The sequence below is a fragment of the Engystomops pustulosus genome, chromosome 7, assembly GCF_040894005.1.
Source record: "Engystomops pustulosus chromosome 7, aEngPut4.maternal, whole genome shotgun sequence".
NCBI classification, from domain to species: domain Eukaryota; kingdom Metazoa; phylum Chordata; class Amphibia; order Anura; family Leptodactylidae; genus Engystomops; species Engystomops pustulosus.
Genome location: NC_092417.1, coordinates 34,207,777 through 34,228,242, shown reverse-complemented (window position 1 = coordinate 34,228,242; position 20,466 = coordinate 34,207,777). Strand labels below are relative to the sequence as shown.

At 43.4% G+C, this 20,466-nt stretch overlaps 1 long non-coding RNA gene across 1 annotated transcript in view; it reads left to right on the top strand.

The window, feature by feature from the left end:
* The window catches only part of LOC140069570 (uncharacterized), a 65,161-nt gene extending 61,093 nt beyond the window's left edge, over nt 1-4,068 (top strand). Inside the window, exon 3 of the long non-coding RNA XR_011848808.1 lies at nt 3,569-4,068. This is a non-coding gene — a long non-coding RNA (uncharacterized lncRNA). The remainder of the gene's footprint in view (nt 1-3,568) is intronic.
* The last annotated feature ends 16,398 nt before the right edge of the window (nt 4,069-20,466 follow it).

Sequence of the window (20,466 nt, the reverse complement as noted above, 5' to 3'; positions counted from 1 at the left end):
CACATATCCAATACAACGGTATATTAGCGCTGTAGGGCGATTGGATTTGGTTACAGCCCCTGATCATGCACAAGCTGCCATATATGCCGGAAAATACTAATTCCATAAAAAATAAGCTGCAGTTGATTAAGAAAGCAGTAATGCATCTATCGGGACCACCGGGAACTAGACGTGTCTTTAGTGCCTGTTACATATACCGATCGCTCAAACCTAGAGATGATGGATGAGCCAGGGACGCCATGGAGGACAGAGGCGCTCCAATGTAAAATATATGTCCACCCTCCATGTCTGCAATTCTTGAATTACTTTAATGCTCCAGCTCCGCCGCATTGACCGTTTTCCGTGGTGGGGAATATGACTCCGATTTCTGTTTGTTTTTTATTTCTTCTTAAAATCTGGCAGAAACTTTAGGCGGATGTGACAGTGGCGTAGTAATTCTGCCCGGGGAACGTATCATGCTAGTAAATGTTTTATGGGGAGTTTTACAGTAAGAAATATTGCATCATAAAAAAGCAATCAACACAAAGGAGAATACCGTTTCTCCATAGACGTCATTAAGGCCGAGCTGGAAAGTTTATGTTAAATTGTCCATTAAATTCCCGCATAGGGCACAATCCACAATCGTGACATGCTATTAAAGAATATGCAGTTTTATTTTATTTTTTTGTAAAGAAATGTGTAGCGCTGGATCGGGGGTTGAACAATGGGGATTCAATTGCATTAGTAGCTCAGGACATGTATGTGCATTTATGAATATGTATATGATGTCATCGCCAGCAGATTGGAATATGGCTGAAAGGGACACTAATCCTAATGTATAGCTTTAGTAGTCTAATCTATTGTTCTCTGAAAGCAGTCATGAGCAGACTGACTGTATTCTTCTATCAACTTACTAACAAGAAGTCCAGAAAAATGTCTGCCCTGGGAACACTGCAGAATCTTGAAGCACATCTAATATTTTAGCAAAATTTTCAGAAAGTAGTCAGTAGTGTTGTCTGTTTAAAAAGTAAGGCTTCATGCACACAACTGTGAGGGCTTCTCCCTGCACCTGTCTTTAAAGGAAGGCAAGCGACTGCGCCACAAATCCTATCATAGTTAGGACCTATTTTTTTGTGGCACATCCACCTGGCTCTGTCGTGGTTTAATAGACTTCTATGGCGGCCATTAGCTGGCCACACATTGTATATGAGCCTAACACTGTTCCTGGATATTATGTTGCTTGTAGTCACCCTGTGATAGGATGATATCTAGCTGTTGTGACACACCATTCCCCCTCCCCCATAGAGGTCCTATGTAATGTTATGCTTTAGCAAATTGGAATAGTATTCTCTCTTAGAGGTCTGCTGGCTCTTGATTATCCTTATACACTGTTGTGCTTTAGCTGGAATTCTGAGCTTTTACTTCTACCTTTATCTCTACTCTGCCTTATGATTTTGTACCTTGTGGCCATCTTGGTTTTGATTTGGTTTGGCTGAAATGTTTCTCTTTGTCTCCCTTGTTTGACTTACTGTTGTGTCCACAAACCCAGATTAGGGAGTGCCGCACAGTTGTCACCCGTACTTTAGTGTAGGGCCGGCAAGTTGGTTCGGACAGAGGTTGTGGCAAGTGCAGGTCTCCCACTTCTTCCCTGTCTTGACAATTCTGATTTACAGATTTACAAAGTTTCTTTTAGTCTCTTGTACTATTCATTTAAGCAAAGCTTGTTAAAAAGTCATTGATCACATAAATATCCTCCGCTGTCCTTTACCATCTTTAGGTGCAGTTTTATTCACCAAACATTTTACTTGCCATGGCAGTACCATTTGCAGGAGACAATATGGTGGACCACTAAAACCCTTATTGTAGTGACACATCAGAACTCTTGTCCACTGGGGGTTCTGATACTGAGCCCAATAACCAAAAACTAAGGGATAGAACATTCAGACAACTTATTTTTGCTTTCCTCAGCAGCTGAAGACAGAGCCATAAAAAATCAATGATCTCGTCTTCGACTGCTGAGGAGAACCAGGAACAGCCGAACAGTCACAGTCGGAGAGACACAGTGTTCAGATGAGGGATTCTGCCCCTTCGTTTCAGCAATCTGTGGGTGTCCTAGTCCCTGGACCCTCACTGATCAAAATTTCTGACTTATAACTATAAGAATACTCTTCAGATCCTTCCGATGTGTATCCCCTCACATTTCATGGTTATTCTTTGTTTCCACCTTGTTCAGACTGACAAGCTCTAAAATGATGAGAAACATGTTCTCTATCAGAACGGAGCAGACGGTTTCATCGCAATGTAGTTCCTTGCAGCTTCGGATTAGCCTAGACTTGCAGTCAAGAAGAAGCTGCTATTTCTTCAATCAATTATTTTCAGCTGAGGAGCTAGTGTTGCCCAGTAGCTGTAAATCAGTGGGTGGTCTTCATGGGGGTCTCAGGATTAGAGATGCTTACATGTATTGCTGGTGGCCCATTGCCATTCTAAAGAGCATTTATGACCTTAATAAATGTGACTAAGATCCCTCAAGGAAATGAGGCAAGGAAGAGAATGCATAGACCATGTCTATACATGTACTGTATCAAACACTACTATATGATATAATACAGTACTGTACAATAGAATCAGGTATCCATTGGGTTGGGTCTGCGGTAAAGTGCAGTATAACGTAGTAGAATGGAGCCAAATGTACTTAAAGCAAATAAATGTCATATATCTGATTCCATCCCTTGTAAAGCTGGAGTCTGGACCCACAAGATTTGTAGGGATTTTACACTGGTTCATATGTTGCATTGTCTAGTCCAAATTTATGGCGCCAATTAGTTGACTTTTGTGTCACAATCAGGGGGTCAGTCTTTTCCACATTAAGAGTATTGTAAGCCACCGTCTTTTCCTACAGACATTACCCCATTAGTATCAGGTCACGCCCTCTAACCAGAAAAGGTTAAAAAAGGGTCTAAAGCATGTAATAAAGTTTTTGAAGCAAATCACAAGGATTTTCAAGAACATTTTGATCACCTATACTACCTAGCAGGAGTTTCACACCTGGCTTACCCACCGTTCAGTTATGTTAGAGCTCCAGTGAGTGCTGCCTCTACTTCACGGCATGTGAGGTTGTGACCCTCAGTCCCACGCAGGGCGGTGGAGTCGGTAAGCCAAACTTCCAACTCCAACTCTGCCTCCTCAATTTCCCTAACTCCAACTCTGTATCCAACACCACCAATATGGTCTGCGACTCTGACTTCATAGTCCTGTGACTTCACAGTTCTGTTTTTCAGGTCACTCTAGCAGTTTAACATTTCTTCCCAGGGCCTTATTCCTCTGATATGTAGCTCAGAAGTTTCACTACTGAGTATGTACATAAAGTACAGAACACATTCATCTCATTTAAAAGCCTAGATCATGGATGCACAAACTACGGCTGATGGGCTACATGCAACCTGTCAAGCTGAGAGTTGCATCCTGCACCCTGCTGACAGTCAGAGCCCAGTGATCGCTTCATTAAGTCTAGATAGGTGGCTGCCTCAATGCCATGCTTCAGCACTCTTACCCATTTTTCTCCTATTTCTCCCCATCCTATCCCCTCCAGCTTCCAGGGAATCCTCAGCCTACTCACTGGAACTGTGGACCGAAGGCGGTGGATGATCGGAGTTATCGAAACAGCTGCTTTTGCGAGACAGCAGCCACTTGCAGCAGACTTCGACTCTATCCAAAATGGTCACCAACTTTGATTCCACGGCTCCATCTCCACAGTCCTGGTCACACAGACTGTTTGTAGTTCATTCTAATTCAAGTGGATGGGTCTAAGCTCCAATACCAAATCCAATGCTCAGTGGATTATTTGTTGAGTGTGAAGAAGCCAAAGCCCTCATCCAAACACTACAGACATCAGTTACTGGCAGAACTGATAAGGGGGGAGTTGTGTCTCACCCCCCACAACCACATTCATTACATGTTTGTTTTGACTTTATAACAAGAAATATAATAAACCAACTCCAAAAGAATAAACCTAAGCAAAATGATGGAAACAACTCTTTTGGTTTATCTCGCCACCTATAAAAATGGATAAAAGGGTATGAAAAGTTGTAAAACTGATTAAACTTAATTAAAACTTAATTCTAAAAATAAAATCTGTCTCATAGTTCTTTTCAATTAAACTAATGAAAATTAAATGTAAAAAGTCTTACATTTAGGAGAATGTAACGGGCGTGGACTGGTATTTTGTGGACTTGAAGTGGTAAGCACTTGCAAGTGTGTATTACAGGACCACTTGGGACTAGAGATGAGCAGACCTAATGGTTCAGCATTTGGGTTTGGCCACTTGACCAGACATATTTCCGGATTGGCAGTCGAACAGCTATTATTGGGGGGGGGGGATATGTTCATGTTCATGGCTGAAATGAACGGCAAACCCAAACCTGACCATCAGTTTCGCTCATCTCTTTTTGGGACTACTACACCACCAGCATGCCTTTATACACATGGGTTTTAGGAACCCAAACATATTGAGCTCAGGCACATATAAAATACTGTGTACCTGGTGTCGCTGAAAGCAGTACACCCTGCTTCACTGTGCAGTGTAGTATGTTGTCAAGCAGCTGAACACCTTTCAGATCATGTTTCTTTCATGGTCCAGTAGGGTGGCATCATCCAGAAAATCAACTTTGAAGTGATACGTAAATTGTCAGTATAAAGTCAAGGAGGCAGAGATTTTAAAACTGAAGTCAAGCTCTCTTTTGCTCAGAAACCCCCTTCACTGTTATTGATGGCCCTGCCTCCAGAAAGATCACTAACCAGATCGCATGATGTCAATCACAGAGAAGGAGGCATCAGAGCTCCGCACCTTGACTTCAGTGTTAAACTCTCCTCCTCCTTGACGTTATTTACATCTCACTTCAAAGTAGATTTTCTGGATGGTGCAACCACCATGGGCCATGGAAGAAACAAAACCTATAAGGTGTCACACTGCTTTACAATATTCCAATAATGGTTCATTAGGCACATTGCTGATGACAGGTTCCCATTAACCCTTTACAAATAAGAAACCCACAAAAATGTCAACCCAATGTATATCTTGTTGGTGTGTTGATGCCAAGAATGTGTGAACCTACCCCTTGTATTTGGCAGTGAGAAGACCCTCCATGCACAGTTTGATCATATACAGTAGTTGTCCTCCGATTATATAGGAGTCAACATATTCTAATGAGTCTATTGAAAATGCTGCGTCCATGACATTAATTCCACCATTGACCTATTTGCTTCATTAGTCAATGCAGAGGGTGACCATGTGGAACAAAGAGAAAGGTCATTGAATGATTCACCTGGCATAATAATTGAAATCATTAATATCATCATCACTTGCCGCAGTTTTCTTCATTTATTTAGTAGCAAATTAATCTCCATGTCATAGACTGTTATAAAATGGTTGGCTCAGCAGATCTGAGAGAAACACATTAAAGGTAGGAAAGGTATCCCGGCTAAAAGTGCAAAGCTTCATCTCACAATCCCGAAGATTGAGGTCCCCATTTGACAATATATATGACAAATTATATATTACTCAGCTAAATAATGTATGGGAATAATGGGATGTGCTTATAAACCAAATAAGCTGTGCTCGCTTACGCTGCCCTTGAGTAAATTGTCATCTTAGGGGCGATACTTTACTAACACAGCAGAGACTGGCAGCCTGGCCGATGTGATTTTTAGAAAAGAAAAAGAAAATTAAGAAAAAAATGTGGGCTCTGTGTTTCGGCCGTCGTACCCCTAAGTCTGTTTGTTTGGAGGTATCAGAGGCATTTATACTCGAGGATGACATCTTTGAACAGACAGTCAATTTTTACAATCTGACGAGTAAGTAAAGAGTCAGAAAGGTTTCACAAATTTACTACCTTAATAATAATCCCTAAATCTTCATCAAGCTATTCAGCATTCTGGCTACTCACTTCTCTGCTGTGTTCAAACACTCCGTCATTCTTTGTTTATATGTGTGAGCAGTAGAAGATTATGGCCCATCCTGCTCCCCCCCTCCTCCCACTTTCTGGGGGTCATTTACAAAGGGCCCAAAACGCGTTTTTACGTCGGGTTACAAAAATTTTTACCGTTTCGCACCGATTTTCCCTGAATTGCCCCAGGTTTTTGGCGCACGCGATCGGATTCTGGTGCATCGGTGGCAGCATGCACGCGACGAAAATCGGGGGGCGCGGCCGTAAGAAAATCCGATGGATTCGGAGAAACCGCCGTATTTTAAAAAAAAATGTGTCGCTTCACACGCGCTTACCTACACCCGGCCAGGCCAGCGCCGCAGCAACACCTAGTGGACATTGGGCACACTACCTTAGTGAATCGCCGGAAGACCCGAATCTTCCACAGAGAACGCGCCTCTGGATCGCAAGTGGACCGGGTAAGTAAATCTGCCCCTCTGTGTCTATCAGTAAGGGGACTGTGAGAGCAAGACACACAGTGGGAGACGCCATGAGGAGAGCCACTTAGTGTAAAGGAGTCGTACCGCACACCAATTGGCTTGTTCAGGTGCTCTGGATAGGGACCCAATCCCATCAATACATCTGATATGGAATCCAGTCACACTGATTGTAATTTTTAAATCAATAATGTTTAATTTTTGGCACACAGGTAAGTGTAACGTTTCGGTCAAACATTGACCTTCGTCAGACACAATCTGTGATGTGAAGGAAAGATTAGGGCTGCTGTGCAGGCGTTCAGCGCTGTAGAGGAATGGCGGTATCACCGCTCTGTGGTCTGGGAGCGCCGGGAGGAGAGCCGGGAGCAGTCAGAGAGAGGTAGGATTAAAGGAACCGTCCATTTGATTTGATGCATTATGAACTAAGTGGTTTTGCTGATAAAATTATGATAATGAAGCTGTCTCGCTTCTGTGGCTGCCCCAGCGCTTCTCCTAGCACATTATTCACTGCTTTACGGGGTGTAATCAACATACTAGTACTGCGCGGGCTCCCGCTATTAGCGATCAGCGCCATACCAGTACAGAGCTGAGCTGATGCCGGTTCGGCTCTGCACCAGAGCCGAGCCGGCATTGGGAGTCACAAGGTGTCAGCGGTAATCTACCGGTTATTAGTGGTGATGGTTTGCTGCAGTATGCAACAAACCCCACCTGTGTATGAAGAGGGCTAAGCCCAAGAGCCATCTTCATACACCCCTCACGCCTCTGCGCCGTACAGCTAAGGCGCAGAGCATCAAGGGGTCAACAATAATAATAATAATAATTCTTTATTTATAAAGTGCACACAGATTACGCAGTGCTGCACAGAGCTTGCCAAGTTTTAGATGCTCCCATTGACTTCTATGGGCCGTAAGGAACAGAAATACAGTGGAAAATAGAACATGCTCTAAATTTTTATACTCCCCGCTCACGGTACGGTACAGTGGAGATTACGGCCATGTACATGGAATGCATGGGCCGTATGCCAGCTGTAAAATGCCCATATCTACGGACGTTTTAATATGTTCTCTACATGTTCGTGTGCACAAGACCTTACACTGAGCAGATGGGAGGAGCTTTCAGAGCAGCTCAATGCACAGCAGTGTGAGAACCCTCCAAATCCAGCTACAATCCTAGAATATAAATACATTTTTCACAATTCAACTTCTACAACAGACATCCAAATAGGTAAGAGCAAACAGCTCTCCATTTCTGCTACCTAACATGATGCCACTTCCTGAACCTGTTCTTTCTCTCGATAAAGTCTCGTTCTCATACCAGGGCACCCAAAGAATAAATTAGACTGTGTTGTACCCCCGCATGCCTCTGATTTCAGGAGCGACTTAGTTAATCATCTCAACAGCGCTCGGAGCTTGACCGTGTTCTTGCCTGGCCTTATCGCTGTACTATATTATGCATAGGAATGAGGCTTTCCAGCAAGGTTTCCCAGAGAGGGTGTAAAAAATTTTGTAGCTTGGGGCTTTGTGCAGTATAACTCTTTGATTCATTACTTAGATTTCCCTGGAATCTGCGGTAGACATGTTGACACAGTGATATGCAGCACACGCATAAAATTAAGTCAAATGTCTTGGCCCTCCTGTACTGCAAAATGGAAAGATAGAAAACTTTCTATTTGTTCTACAAGTTACTGTAGTTCAACGTGTTACAATTATTTGGTTTCGTTAATCCTTTGAAAATATTTCGAATGAAAGAATTGTATTATTGAGAGGATTATGAAGAAGACCAAACATTGGGATTCTGCGCTTTTTTTTTTGTCTACACTATAAGTCAAACATACAGAATTAAAATTTGGGTAATTTAATTAAATGTCCATTCTCTAGATGGTTGTGGTTTGTGTGTAAACTTCATCATTTTTCTTTCATCCATGTTTCACTAATAAATCAATAAGCTTTCCACCTGCTTATTCTAGGAGCCAAATTTTAGTGCCGGGGGCAGGTGTTCAACGCTACATTTTCGAAACACATTGCCAATAAGGAAACTAGATCTCCATGTTACTAAGATTTGGATAGTTCTCCATAGAGAGAGTGCCAAAAGCACATCCCAGTGAATGATAAAGTGACTTTCTTTCCGTCTTATTTTATTTTTTGGATAATGGGAATTGTAAATGGAAGAATGGTGAGAAAAGCCAAAGAAGGGGGTTTCTCGTGAAGATTTCTGGTAGGAGGAACAAAGAGGAAACTGGGGCGTGGAGTAGCCGCTATGTGTAGCCTCAGCTCCACATACTCCACACCCCAGTAGCCTCTTACCCAATCCACCAAAAGGGCATTGTCCGATGGCACGTCCCCCCAATTTCTGTCACATGGAAGCCAGCGCAGCTGCACCAAAATCCGGTCACGTGCAACACAATGCCAGCGCAAACCCCTGCTAAATAACTGCAATAGCCATTCAAAACCAGAAAACGTTGGAAAGTCAGACGAAAGTGTGCGCGGAAACCCTAATAAATAAGCCCCAATAAATGCCATTCACTTGTTAGATTGACAAAACTGCACCTGAAACCGCAAGCTGATTGCGATGCAGTTTTAACTGCAACGTGTGACTGCACCCTTAGGGCAGACGTCGCGTCTAACGCATGCGTTTCAAAATACGCTGCACCAGCTTGAGGGAGATATGCCTAAATAAATAGCAATTTTAAAAAAATGCAACAGTTAACGTGGTGTTAATGCATGTGTTTACAATGTGTGAACACATGTGTTTCTTAACACAATGATAACATACGTAAACAAGTGTTAACATTTGCGTCTTATAAAGGCAAGTGTTAACAGCTGTTTAATTATGCAAATCTCTCTTCAGCTGCTATAATGCATTTTTAAATACATGTGTTAGACACGACGTGTGACTGCACCCCCAAACTTCAGGTTTATACTAATGGCAAATAGGTGAGGGATGATCTTGTCACCTCCAAATAAACGGAGAAACATCAGGAAGTTGAGTGACAGTGATGGAGTGATAACATTTTATTTCCTCCAGCAGTTCAAATGACCCTATAAAAGGGGTCACCTAAGACCACCAGAAATATGTGTTTTCCGATAGTCTTAGGAACCAAGACATGACAGGGCAGAACTGGCTCACACCTACTATGTGAGACAGATGCTCTCCGTATGACGCAGACCATGAGCATGGCCTACGGTGCAGAAGTGGTGCAGGCCGATACAAGATGACATCACAGCTCCAGCATTGGAATGAAAAAGAAACAGAAAAAGCGCAAAGAGGAAGAAGGTAATTATGTTATTTTCCCCATGTGCTACTAGGGGGATTACTGTGACTACTGGCTACTGTGGGACATCAATGTGACTGCTTGCTACTGGGAGCATTCCGATGACTGCTGGCTATTGGGGACATTCCTGTGACTGCTGGCTACCGGGAGCATTCCTATGACTGCTGGCTATTAGGGACATTCCTGTGACTGAAGGCTATTAGGGGCATTCCTGTGACGGCTGGCTACTTGGGGCATCACTTTGACTACTGGATGCAGGCGCTGTGACTACTGGAAGATGACTGTGATTACTGGCTACAATAGACATCACTGTGACTACTGACTACTGGGGGCTGCGGCTGTGACTACTGGAGGATTACTGTGACTACTTCTGGCTACTGGGGGAATCACTGTGACTACTGGCTACTGGGGGGATCACTGTGATTGCTGGCTACTGGGGTCATTCCTGTGACTGCTGGCTACTGGGGGCATTCCTGTGACTGCTGGCTATTGGGGACATTCCTGTGACTGCTGGCTACTGGGGGGTATTACTGTGACTGCTGGCTACTGGTGGCATTACTGTGACTGCTGGTTGCTGGTAGTATCACTGTGACTGCTGGGTACCGGGGGCATAACTGTGACTGCTGGTTGCTGGAGGATCACTGTGATTACAATTTTTAACAGTAGCAAAATCACAGTTATTAAGTTCCAACAAAAATAATTTTTGGTTGGGGGTCTCTACAACACGAGGAACTGTATTAAAGGGTTGTGTTGTTAGGAAGGTTGAGAGCCACTGTTCTAGACTCAATAGTACAAATATACAATTTTGTATTGATTTCCGGAAATTAATCTCCAGGGTCCATAAAAAATTTAAAGAAAGAGCCGGTCTTAGCCGCTTGAATTTTTTCCTTTTACACTTACATTACTTCAGCAACTCAAAAACCACTAGTAAATCTAGGTTGTCCTTGCTTCATCTCTGCAACAACGACACTTTTATTACGGCTCTTATAGGGAGATGTTTCCATGGTAATTTTCCTCTTGTTCTCACTTGTACAATCTATGATCATAGTTTTCCCATTTCATCAAGGTCTATTTTCTTCCATTCAAAGTCAATAAGCAAAAAAACTAAAAAAAATATATATATATAAAACAGGACACGCTGCAGTGTTATTTTAAAAAGATAGCTCCATTGCTTCAATGTCGTATTAAAGACTTTACACTATAAAAATAAGCTCCGCCCCTGAAGTTGTGACATCTGTAGGCAGGCATGTCAATGCTGCAAAACATTATACACAAGCCACCAGGGAGGACAAGAATGGAGCCAATGTAAAAGGTAAGTAATGATTTATTTATTCATTTATTATGTTTTTCTATTCCACCGAGGACAGTATTTTCTATCTGTTTTTGGAAAACATTATTATTAGAGATGAGCGAGCACTAAAATGCTCGAGTGCTCGTTATTCGAGACGAACTTTTCCAGATGCTCGAGTGCTCGTCTCGAATAACGAGCCCCATTGAAGTCAATGGGAGACTCGAGCATTTTTCAAAGGGACCATGGTTCGGGAATAAAATGTGTTAATTAATTGAAAAAGAATGTCTTCTGATAAGTTAGCAGATGTATGCAAACATCTGCAATCTATTCTTCACTGTTCCGCGCGTATATTATCTCCCGACAAGTTAACAGATGTGAAGAACAGTGAGGAATAGAATAAAAACAGTGAACACAAGATCATTTAAGTGAAAAACATAGTGAAGAATAGATTACAGATGTTCTGCACATCTGCTTACTTGTCGGGAGATACGCTGTCCCGTGCCCCGCTGCTCTCCGTGCCCCGCTGCTCTCCGTGCCCCGCTGCTCTCCGTGCCCCGCTGCTCTCCGTGCCCATGTCTCCGTGCCCCATGTCTCCGTGCCCCATGTCTCCGTGCCCCGCTGCTCTCCGTGCCCATGTCTCCGTGCCCCATGTCTCCGTGCCCCATGTCTCCGTGCCCCGCTGCTCTCCGTGCCCCGCTGCTCTCCGTGCCCATGTCTTCGTGCCCCATGTCTCCGTGCCCCGCTGCTCTCCGTGCCCATGTCTCCGTGCCCCATGTCTCCGTGCCCCATGTCTCCGTGCCCCGCTGCTCTCCGTGCCCATGTCTCCGTGCCCCATGTCTCCGTGCCCCGCTGCTCTCCGTGCCCCGCTGTCTCCGTGCCCCATGTCTCCGTGCCCCGCTGCTCTCCGTGCCCATGTCTCCGTGCCCCATGTCTCCGTGCCCCATGTCTCCGTGCCCCATGTCTCCGTGCTGCCGCTGCCCCATGTCTCTGTGCTGCCGCTGCCCCATGTCTCCGTGCTGCTCCCCGGTGTCTCTGTGCTGCTCCCCGGTGTCTCTGTGCTGCTCCCCGTTGTCTCTGTCCTGCTCACCGTGTTCTTCAATGTGTTCTTCACACATATATATTGTTCTTCACATACTATTTTGTTCGCACCGTTCCGCGCGTATCTTCCGACAAGTAAGCAGATGTGCCGAACATCTGTAATCTATTCTTCACTGTGTTCTTCACTGTGTTTTTCACTTAAATGATCCTGTGTTCACTGTGTTCATTGTTTTTATTCTATTCTTCATTGTTCTTCACTGTGTTTTTTTAATTAAATGCTCGATCTCGAGCAGGGGAAATACTCGTCCGAGCAACGAGCCGTCTCGAGTACCTTAATACTCGAACGAGCATCAAGCTCGGACGAGCATGTTCGCTCATCTCTAATTATTATCATTAGCTGCACTAGAAGAATGTTATTTTACTGGTACAATGCTGGTGGTCCACATAAGCTTCCATTTTTGAAAGGGTTGTCCAGGTTCTACATTCAAAAACTAAGTGGGCGCAGCATTGATTTTTTTATTCCTGGCATCACGGCTTCCATTACATAACTGCTGAAAGCAGGGCTCTCATGATTCATTGTATAACTTCCTGCCTCATTCTCTTTCTGTTTCTCCTCTTTAAGAGGATATGTCACCCAAAATTTCGGCACTAGGAGCTGCTTACTAAAGTAAGCAGCTCCTGGTGCTTGAACAAATGCCGCAGTGTTAGAAGGATAACACTGCGACGGGGTACAGTGTAATCGTCAGACCGCTCACAAAGCTGTCCGACATATTCATGAGGAGGTGGGGTTAGGGGCGGTGACTGCCGCCTGACACGCGGCAGTCACTGCCGACATATGGAGTGAGCTGGGCGGTCCGGGGAAGAGGCAGCGCCTCGGACCACGCCCCCCTCCCTCATGAATACATCGGACCGCTTTGCGGAGTACACTGTACTCTGGCAACGCAGGTTTCCGGCAACGCTATCCTTCTGCGGCGTGTATTCAAGCACTAGTAGGCACTGTAAATTTCCTAGTGCCGAAATTTTGGGTGACAGGTCCTCTTTAAATCCCATTAAATTTTTATTTTTTTTACCTTTACAGAGACCTATGAGGGCTTGTTTTCTGTGGGACATATTGTTCTTCCTACAGGAACCCTTTAAAGCACATCTACCACCAGGATAAAGGATTGTAAACCAAGCACACTGACATCCTGGTGTGTGCCGCCCCACCCTTTTTAGCTTCTTATACACTGGGTTTTACAAAAAAAAAAGGCTTTAAAAATTTAACAAACGAGCCTGAGGGGCTCCAGGCTCCATAGTTGTTAATGCAGCTATGAGCCCCTCAGGATAATTTGCATACATTTGAAAGCCTTTTATTTCTTAAAAATTGGGGCATAAGAAGCTAAAAGAAGAGCAGACCCTTCCAGAGGCTTCACACAGGTCAGTGTGCTTGGTTTACAATCCATGACTTAGTGGTAGATGTTACATGTTTTACTTCCCCTTTTAGGAGTAATTACAGGGGTATCAGCCATAGCAGCTGCTAATGGGCCCCAGTGTGAGGGGGAACCCATCATTCGACCTGCCACACTAAAGAATGGAGGATGTGCACAATTATATACATATTTGGGGTCATTTTCTAAGGGCCCGAATCGCGTTTTTCCGTTGGGTTTCCCGAATATTACCGTTTTGCGCCGAATTGCCCTGGGTTTTTGGCGCACACGATCGTATTGTGGCGCATCGGCACCGGCATGCATGCGGCGGAAATCTCAGGGGCCATCAGAAAACCTGACGGATTCGGAAAAGCCGCCGTATTTTTTTTTTTAAAAAAGTGTCGCTTGACAAGCACTTACCTGCACCCAGCATAGGTTGGTGAACTACGGCAAACTCCAGCGGACCTTGGCGCAGCAGCGACACCTGGTGGGCATCGAGCGCACTACCTTAGTGAATCGCCCAAAGACCGGAATCCTCGGCGGAGAACGCGCCACTGAATCGTGACAGGACCGGGTAAGTAAATGTGCCCCATTATGCTTATTACTATGCTTTACATGTGCGGATATCTGTTATGTGTATATGCTGTATATTAAGATGTACATTTTATATATGGCACTGTATGTGTGTATATACCCTATGATTGTTTGTATGTGTGTATAAATGTGTGTAAGAGTGTATAAATGTGTGTAAGAGTGTATAGATGTATGTAAAGAGCTGTATGTCTATGTAATTAAGTATATAAATTTGTGTGTATATACCAATATATCCTTCCTCTCCTAGTTATGTAGCAGGCACGTAGCAGTGGTTGGGATGGTACCACCGACATCTTTATACAAACAGAGGCAGTCAGTAACAGGCGGCTCCGCAGGTTAATGTAAGCGAGGAAAAAAGTTTATTGTTTTAATACAACTTTTTTCTAATCCTGGACAACCCTGTTAAATAGCTCAAATTGTCTTTTAATGGCAAATTGAAAAGCAATCTCATACCTACCATGTAGGGAGACTACACAGTGGCGACCACCGTTCAAGTGCAGTGGTTGTGTTGATTGTTGGTGTAAACAGTGAGTGTCTGCTGTATAGTACAGCTGTCATCACTCTTTATGGAACGGGCTTGGCATGTGAACCCTCTCCACATATCCTTAATAATTCTGTGCAAAACCTCAGTGGTGGAAACCAATGGCATACCAAGAGCACACAGAGGCTATGGAGTTTGTGGAGGTAGCCTGACACTGATCGCCTTCTTTTCACAGATTCCATTGGGTTCAATGTATGAAATGTATTATTCCATGTATAGAGCTCCCCCTAGTGTTGGCTATATGCAGACGGTTTATCACACTGATGTGTATAAGGAAATTTTATCTGTGCATTTAGTTCAGTTTGCTGGTATAAATACATTGAAAATATGGTATTCTGTATATGCAGCATATTAGGTTTTGTTCACACGCAGCATTTGTACTGTATTTTGATAAATATGGTCATACATTTCTGGAGAGGTAATTAGAATTTTTTTCTGGGAAACATAACATGACATAATGAAAACATAATGAACATACAAAAACATCAAGGAAAATAGCATGGGAGGCAAATAATGTGATGGTACACGTGGCTTATATACCACACATGGTATATAGGCTAGAAGTGTTAAGATGCAAGCACACTGGAAACCATGGTACATGCTACATTTATTGGCTCAGACACCCTATAAAGGAAAGGGTTCCACCTTTGTTGTAGCTCTGTGACCCCATCACAGCTTTTTCCTGCATGGCAGGTGGTCCGGAGGGTAAAACTTTGAAGGGGCCCACAGTGTAAAACGACTGCTGAGCCTTCATCATTATCAGGATCAGTTGGGGGTCCCATCTCCCCTCCATCAATCAGAAAGCGATTACATAACCTAGTGATGTGCCGGCACTTTAAATGAAAGTTTCTCAGGATTCACGCCAAGTCTCTACGGATTTCCTGTATAAGGAGAATATACAATGACTCTCCGTTCTATACAGGACACTACTACAACTCAAACACTTCACAAATTGAAGGTCTATAGAGGATTTTTTTTTCTAGAAGATATTTGCTGTACAAATAAAGGGGAAAGAAGAATAAAATGAAGAATTTGTGACATTTTCATAAAAGACTCAATTCCCTTTGGCTTTCCATAAAAAAATTGGAGGAATGCTCACAATTTACAACAAAAAAATCTGAGAATGGTGCAGTAAAAGCGGGGTTCCCTATAGCAGTGAACCCTGACCTTTTTGTGACCAGGGACAGACTGCATGCTTCAATTTGCTCCAAGGACTAACAAAGGGGGAAGGTCAGGTGGGAATTTGTTGTGGGAGGAGCCATTGCCAAAAAGTTAATTTTGTGCCCCCAATACTTACCCATACCCTTTGTTTAGAACCCCTACTGCAGCAGATCCACTGCTTACATTGTCCAGTTTCCTGCAGCATGACCCTGACTTATACGAAAAGATATGAGAATGGTGCGGTGAAATAGAGATCCTCTATAGCAGTGATCCCCAACCATTTTGTGACCAGGAACAGGTTGCATGTATGAATTTTCTCCAGGGACCTATGGAGATTGAGCTGGCATGGTGATGGGGGGAAGGGGGGACGGGGGTTGGTAGGGTTGTTGAAATTTTAAACATTGGACCCTAACCACAACCCTCTGTATGGCCACAAAGTGTAGAATCGCCCCTGCTCACATTCCCCACCCCGATCCTGCACATTATAAGGGTTGTCTGAGAGTTATTAAAAAAACAAAGGGTGGCCGGGAGGGGGTTGCTTAAAAAATAAAATGTACTTACCTTCCAACTCCCTCCTTATGTCCCACGCTGCTTTTGCTCTGGTCTGCGCGCCATGTAAACAAACATGGCCGCCGGAGCAGTGCTGAATTCAGCTTCCATGCTAGCGCGCGGAACGGAGCGAAAGCAGCGTGGGACACCCGGAGGGTGTCGGAAGGTAAGTACATCTTTACTTTTTTAAGCAACCCCCTCCTAGCTACCTTTTGTTTTTTTCATAAATCTCGGACAACCCCTTTAACCCACTGCCCATGTTAATGCAAAACCCCACTGACCCCCTCACAGCACTGAAAGTTTGTCGTGAGACGAATAACCTTAACAATGACCTTAATGGCTGCCATCTTGCGATCCAATCTAATATTATGGACCTATTCGAAGGACGTGTTATCTTTATGTTTAGCCCCAGAAAAAAAAATATCTTGGCTTTCTGCAAAGTAATCAGATTATTATAGGTGATTAACCAACATCTTAATCCATCTTGAACAGAACATTCCTATCATTTCACCTGAATATACTTGTCTATTTTCCAGATGCTCGAAGAAAACAATAGTGAGCCGTAAACAGAACAATTATACGATCCTTAAACATTCGAAACTTCTTTAAGTGTACGGCACATATTCCTTAATTACTCATACTTCAGCTGTCTCTGCTTCCTACATTGTGATTATAGGAACATGCTGTTCCCGAGATTTAGAAATCTATGCATGCAGCATAAAACATACCATGCTGCATAAAAAGCAATGACTAAAAATGGCCTCCTGTGGCGCCAAAGAAAACTATGTACACAATATTGGTGCGGTAGAATTAGATTACACAAAACATCCTAATTTGTTTCTACATCTTCAGCTTGTGAGTATTGCGTGGAAGTCAATGGCAGATTATTCTTCTGTCCTAATGTCAGTCCAGCTGTAGGAGCGCGATAATAGGTAGAAATATTACTTAAGGCTCACGCATCGAGAAACTGTATCAGGTTGCCCGCAGCTACTGCCATATGTGGCGGATATTATTCCATAATATTGTGAGCGCTAATGCATGCCACAAGCGTTTTTAATGAAGAGCATTATACCTTTATTAGAAAATTGGAGGCACCTCTCTGGGGCATTATTATGGCTCTGAACAAAACAAAGAAATAATTTGACCCTGTGGACCAGAGATACAAGTGATCTTCCATTGGCAAGTGCATTTTCTGTTTTAATATGTAATAAGGGTAGTACAAAACATTGAAAAGTAGAGAAGACTAAATTTGGAGAAAACATTCACCAGTGTAAAGTACAATGGGGGTCATTTATTAAGGGCTCGATTCACGTTTTCCCAACGTGTTAGCCGAATATTTCCGATTTGCGCCAATTTTTCCTGAATTGCTCCAGGATTTTGGCGCACGCAATCAGATTGTGGCTCATCGGAGCTGGCATGCACGCGTCGGAAATCGGGGGCGTGGCTATAAAAAAACCCGAAAGATTCTGAAAAACCGCTGCATTTTTAAAAAAAAGTGTCGCTCGATACGCGCTTACCTCCACCCACGACAGGACGGTGAACTTCAGTGCATTCCGATGGTCTTCAGCGCAGCAGCGACACCTGGTGGACGTCGGAGGAACTGACTTAGTGAATCCCGTCCGGACCCGAATCCACCGCAGAGAACGCGCCGCTGGATCGCGAATGGACCGGGTAAGTAAATCTGCCCCAATGGGTTTTGAAACTCCCCATAACCAGTTTTGACTTTGAATACTCCTAAAAGCATTGTCTAAATGAACCCATAAGTTTTTGCTCTGTAAACCGTGCACAGGAATCTGATCTTCTCTGTGGTCATCAGCCTGCTTCTTCCTTTGGATGCACCAGGGAATGAGACAAAGAGTGGTCAGGAGCAAGCTGGGGTTGGGGCAGGTAGTAATCTTGTGTAATCAAATATCAGACCCGGGGTCAGGACAGACATCTAAAAATTGTCTTCTAAAACACGTAAGAGTTAAATCAGGATGCAGTTGAGAAATTGTGTTGAGTGAGACCGTAAACACACAACCATAAATGTTTGCCACCATCGAGGAATATTGTGCATGGTCACCGTCATGGTCGTGAATACATCACGCCTCATTGCATTGTGACCGAGTTGGGTGGCTTCACCAAAAAAGATAGAGCAGGTCCTATTCCTGCCCCAATTTCATGGTTGTGGAGAGGTCATCTGTTTTGACCTGTTTCTGCAGACAGTAGTTGTGGTAGTAGCTTCACAAACAAATCAGGAAACTGTTGCAGGACACTAACAGGAGTTACCAGGGTTTGGCTATGGATAATTTTACACAAATCGCATTGGTTAAAGGAGCTTCAGCTTTTGCAAGGAGGGCACATCATAGAGTGTAAGGGACCTGGTGACTGCAGCCACTGATGAAAGGAAACGCTTGGAAGTATAGAGACTCGGAGATATAGAAGAGACAGTATACATCAAGTAATAATTATACCTGCCCAGCTATGGCACTTATAAGATTATAGTGTGGCAGTTTACCACAACATTGTGGCAGAAAAGTACCAACAAACCTATATCAGATCCCTTATAAAAATGTTGTAGTCTCTATTTCCAAAGCCCTGCCTTAAAGGGGACAGCAAAGTTTGAAAATGAAAACTACGCTTTGCGGGCCAGGTCCTTAAAGCCTTATAGCCTGGGGAAAAGCCAGAAGAGTTTTGCCCCACCAATGCTGTTGTCGATTTTGGTCCCGTTGATCAGGGATTGGTCATCCGACCCGTCAGACTCCTGGTGCAACAAAGCTGAATCCTGCTGTAACTGAGGATGCAGAACAACCCAAGTTACAGTAGAATTTTAGAATTTAGAATGTAAACAAATTTAGCGGTCTCTAATGCTGGATGATGTATCTGGCGTTGTATAAGTCTAGACTCTACCTAATTGTAGGCTTAGTTTACACCGGAGTTATGCACCAAAAGTTTGGTTAATTTGCATCATTTTATAGTATAACTGAGGCCTTGCCAACCTTCACCATAAAGCCATGATTTTTTTTCACGTGGCCATACCCCTTTTATTACGATTCATCTAAAACTGCCCAAAACCCTTGTTACATAAGATTGTTATGTATATAAATGATAAGACAAGAAACAAATGAAAATAAAATCTTGCATTAATCCTATTGTTAATCCCAAAAAAACGGACTTGATAAAAACTGCAAAATGGTCTCTCCTCCTCAAGACCCAACATATCCATTACCTGAATTGGTTAAATTCCAAATATCAATCATATCACGTGTGGGATATTGATCTGTTTTAGCTCATTTCCATGAAGGGTGACCGTATGTCAGTGTTCAATATAGATCTATACTGTCTGCACTCAAGATGGCCGCCGTTGTACATTTACATTACCTCTGGGAGAACAGAAAGTCATAGAGAAGAAAGACTTCTAGATGAGTGACTCCATTTTGATGTATGCCTCCTTTGAATTGATGTCTACGGTATTATACACTGAAATTCCAATCAATATATGCATAGAAATGTATTTGATATGTGTGATTTAAGGGGGGAGACTGTGCCTTTGTTTAATCAAGTCAGAGCCCAGCAAATAGATGTATATTTCATGGCAAGACGCTTTGATTTATTCAAATCCATTGCCGTACTCTATGCATTGACTCGTCTCGTGAGGGCAAAGAGATAAGCAGGTGTGGAATGGAGAAAATCAGACTCCCCTCCGGCGTGCTAGTGATTTCCTGACATTAGTAGAGCACAGCGGCAGAACTCGGTGACATCTCCTTTCTGTCCTTCAGTCTTCCCCATCCCGGCTGTATATATTTCTTTCTGCGGAATAGAACGTCAGCCTTGATTGGCTCCAGACTGCATCTTAAAGCTCTTCTGCTTTGATATTAACAGGCATGAATTTATATGAACAAATCTACACTCAAGTGAACATCCGGCGAATAACAAATCTATTTCAATTTCCCATGCAACACGTAGCTCTTTGGTCTCGATCTGTATCAAGGCTTTCCACCTGCGATGTGGTATTAGGTGCAGTATAAATAGGGATTTATTTAGTATATACTTCTCAAAAAATATAAGGGATTCATGGCTTGTTAGGGAAGTTTCAAGATGAAACTAAAGTGCCCTTTACAAGTAAATTTAAAGGGGTCGTCAGGGTTTCTAAATTTTTTTTATATATGGCTGGGGGGGGCTCTAAAAATGAAAAAAGAACTCTCAAACTTTCTTCTGCCCCTGCTCCCGTTCTCCTGT